The sequence below is a fragment of the Cupressus sempervirens genome, chromosome 1, assembly GCF_028749045.1.
Source record: "Cupressus sempervirens isolate cs-2001-9-10 chromosome 1, ASM2874904v1, whole genome shotgun sequence".
Classification (NCBI taxonomy): domain Eukaryota; kingdom Viridiplantae; phylum Streptophyta; class Pinopsida; order Cupressales; family Cupressaceae; genus Cupressus; species Cupressus sempervirens.
In genome coordinates, this window is record NC_143118.1 from 842,065,464 (window position 1) to 842,069,908 (window position 4,445).

The window sequence follows — 4,445 nt, forward strand, 5'->3', positions numbered from 1 at the left end:
GTAAAAGAGATATGTGGGAAAGCCAGCACGCAGATACATGAAATTTCTAAGGAGCTGGAAAATAGAAAAGAACATAAATCCAACTGGCAAAAAGTAGCTGATGAATTAAAGGAAATGGCCAAGTTGGATACGAGCACCCTACTCCTTGAGAAAATTATTGCTGATCCAAGTGACAACCAAATACGTATCTGGAGTAAAAGTGTTGGTTGGAAGATGATAAACATCAACAAAGGGATCATTGAGTTCGAGAAGTTAATAACTTCTTTGGAGCAACTGAAAATAAAAAGTACAGATGAATTAATCTCTACTATCACAGGTGGGGTGCCAGTAAGTGATCTTCAGCATATTGATTGTCAGTTTCTCCTTGATTCCTTCAGTGTTCAGATTCATTCAGAAATAGAAAACCGTGTATCAGATGCTGAAGCTATGATGAAGCTTAGCCTGGTTGCAGTCACGCTGGGAGATTGTAACATTTCAGCCTATCGACAAGAGTCAAAAAAAATCCAAGATAGATACCTCACAGCCAAACTCAGGATGGAAAACATGTTCATTCCGAACTATGAATCAGTGATGCTCATCCAAGATGCTTACAGGGCTTTCTGAGATAGATCAATTGTGTCTGGATAGATAGGGCTAATAGCTGGAAGAATTAGTGATTGTATATGCAAACGTTTTTAGGAACTCTAGGTAGAGTTTTGTTTTTATGAGTTTCCTTGTATAGGTTAATTTTCTTGAGGCTAATTAACCTTCCAAAATTTCGTATTTCGGAGGTGGTTATTAACCTCAGAGAGGTAGTTATTAACCTCTATGTGTATATAAGGACACCTTTTTGCTTTGTAAAAGGACTTTTTGGCTTTAGAAGAAGGGAACACTATGCATAAATTTTGATTAGAAGATGATATTTGGAAAGTATGTACAGATTTGTCTTTATAATTAGAAATTCCTCTTCAGTTCTTGGTGCAAGAAAGTAAAGGAACATGCAATTTGAGTTCTCTGATTCTAAATCTAAATTGTTTAGAATTTTGATTCTCTTTGTAGTGAGCATTCTCACGCTATGGTGTAGATGTTTATGAATCTGTGGATCAACATTGTGCTAGTAATAGTTTTCAAGCGTAGATCTTGATTGTTGTAATTAGCAATTTTAATTTATTAGTTTGGGAAAGCCTTGAAGTCGTGTGGTGCATTCATCATCATGAGCTTTCTCCCCTTTCAATTTTAATTTTATATCTATTTGAAAAGCTTCAAAATTATATCATACGAGGGAGTTGCCCCTCTAAACGCAGAGGAAGGCCACATACCAAGGGCCTATCCAACTATTGTGAATGGTTTGCCACACACACTCTGTTGGGAAATTCTTCTGTGACAAATTTGTTTACCAACATGATGATTTTACAAATTTTTGGCCAGATGTTCAGGTGGTGTTTTGTGCTATAGCCACCATGTTTCTTGATAGGTTTCTCTTTGAAATGCTTAAAAAACTGGTCCAAATTAGCCACATCCAAAGACCTATTGTTCTTTTTCTAGTTATGCCCAGTGGTATCCAGGCCTGTAGCTTGGGCAATGACATCTTCGTTAATCTCAAAAGTGAGCACTCTCACCATAACTTCCCTCTCTTTCTAGGTCTTCACAAATTGGACCAAGACATTCTCTTCATGATCCATCATACTACTCATGAACGACAAAATATTGCCATCCTTGCAAATATACATGACAATGGGGTTGTTCTTTAATTCTTCGTCAATTCTATCAGGCTCAATACGATGTCTATCCCCTCCCATGTTCATCAAACAAAAGTACACAGAGAAAGCAAGACCCCAAGCACTGGTTGAGTAGACAAAACTCACAGAAAACACACAAGTATGGAGACATACAAACTTATGTACAAGAAATAAAAACCTCTCGGCTATTCAAAAATGGAGAGACAACAGTAAAAATAATGATGGCTCATGTCTCTTTAGTGGTAATTGCAATTAATGACAATGTGTTGTATCTACGAAGATTAATGTGAAGCCTAAAGTTGCATGAATGATCATGCCAAATATATCTTTTCACAATACAAAGGCCCTTACAAATGAGGGTATTTTCATATAGGAAATCTCCAAATTGCCAAACAATGTACATCTTTTTCCAAGAAGCCCATATAACCTCCACATGGTCTCGAAAAAACCAACTACCAACTTTATGCATGATAAAACGACAATTAGTGGATCCCATCAAATCTTTCGTGCCATTCCACTGACAATTCACGCGAAAGCTATCCAACCCGTGATAGAGAATGAGTTGTACTTGCTAGCTCACCAAGATTGCCACATTGTCATTATGGGTCTACCACAGATAATTTTGAAAATTCACAAGGTTGGCAACATAGCTAGGAAATTCACTTATCTCCTTAGCCAATATTTGAGAACCAAAGTAGTTAGCAATCATTTATATTGCTTGAGGAAACTCCCACTTCCATATTAATAAGAAGTTGGGTAGGATAAGGTAGATGATTAGCATTATGCCAAACAATAAAGTTGTCCAAATCCAAGTGAATAGTAGCAATCAAGTCTGTAAAAGAGTTTCCTTCCCTATAAATGTGCTAGATTGAGATAACTTGGAATCTATGCAAGAGGTTGCAAATATCACCAAGGATCAGAACCACTCTCCACCTCACATTGTTATTATTATTGACAACATCTATAATTATTTTGGAGTCCCCTTCAAGTTCCAGCCTAATATGACCCATATCATTAGCAATCCTTAGACCCCATAACAAAGCCATCCCTTCCGCTTGATTCACAGTATAATCTCTGAGGGAACCCACAAAGGCAACCTGAAGCTAACCATCAGAGTTTCTCAAAGCACCTCCACAAGCCTGAAAACCACCTTTGACAAAACCATCAAAATTTAGTTTCACACACTGAGGAGTCGAGAGATTCCACCTAGTCTCCCTTCTGGGCTTAACTTTAGAGTCATCAAATAGGGAAAAATTGTTGTCAATCCTACAGTTCATAGCAATTTGGAGCTCCTCCAGTTTAGGTGGGGAAAAAGGAGTTTTCCTTCTAGAGGTCAAGAAAATTTCCCTACAAAGCGAGAAACCTTTCCTAAAAATAATATCTAGGGGAAGAGTAGTGTCTCTAAAGATCTTGTCATTTCTTTCTTTCCAAATGCACTAGCAGATGTGTGGGGGAATCCCAGAGTAGGCAGAGGTTGGTATTTTGGCGAGGGGACTTCCAATCCAAGAAGAATTGTTGGATAGAAGAATTGAATAACCAATATATGTTAAGACTATCTTGGACATGGCTCGAAATGGATTTAGCATAGTTACAGTGGATGAAAAGATGGCTGATAATATTTTTCAGCATGTAGGCATAAACAACATCTATTAGCCATGTTAAAACCCCTTTTGGATAGGTTGTCAATGGTGAGAATTTTCTACCGGAGGATAAGCCAAAAATAGAAATTCACTTTAAGAATAAGTTGATTTCTCCACACATTCTTCCAAAAGGCACAATCAATGTTATCTTTGGTTAGTAGATTGTAAGCTGATTTAATCGAGGAGTACCTATTTTGATTTAGTCTCTAGAGCACCTTATCTAGGCTGTCAGTCAAGGGAATTTTGTAATCTAGTAGGAGTATGTCAAGCTCAACAACAAGAAATTTCAAGCCTTTGTTATCCCCACTAAGGTTTCTAAGCCAATCCAATTGCCATTAGAAATGTCTCTTTTAATGATGTTGATGTTGATGATTTCCTTGATTCCTCATAGCATAATCTGGATAATATGGAGGTTGATTAATTCCATGCTTTCCATTTTTTTGGCACATTTTTCTTCTCTTCTTGAATGATTGATTCTTGTCATATTCCTGTGGTGATTGCAACTTTATGCTTATAAGTTTTATTTTTGTAAAGAATTCAACTTCACAACATAAATTTTTCTTGACAATCAAGGAAACCGAGTAATAGTTTTTCTCGGCACAAGAGGGTGCTGAGTGACAGGTAGATGATGTTGAGTGAACTTGGTACAAAAATAAATTGAGTGAACTTAGCAATAGAGTAAACTCGACACAAGAAGGTGCTAATTGAGCTTGATCATGGAAGGAGGGTGAAGCTTGACATAGTGGATGTCGAGTGAGCTCGATCAATAAAGGGGAGGTGGAGCTCGGTAGGCTCAACACACAACCCACACCAAGAACTGAGTGGACTTGGTAGACCAAGGCATTGACTGAACTTTGTATGAACGAAAAAGGAAGAGCTTAGTTAACGAGTGAACCAAGTGAGCTATTTAACAAAATTACAATCTGAACATTTCTGCCATTAAAACATAGAGAGGATAACAATGAAACTTGCAAGTATGAACATCTCAAATACTAAGCATGCAATTGAGAATAGAAAGGGGGACACCGATGATCCAAGTATGCTTTCTTGCTTGCTTTTTATTCAACTAGGTTAAACTATTACAAAA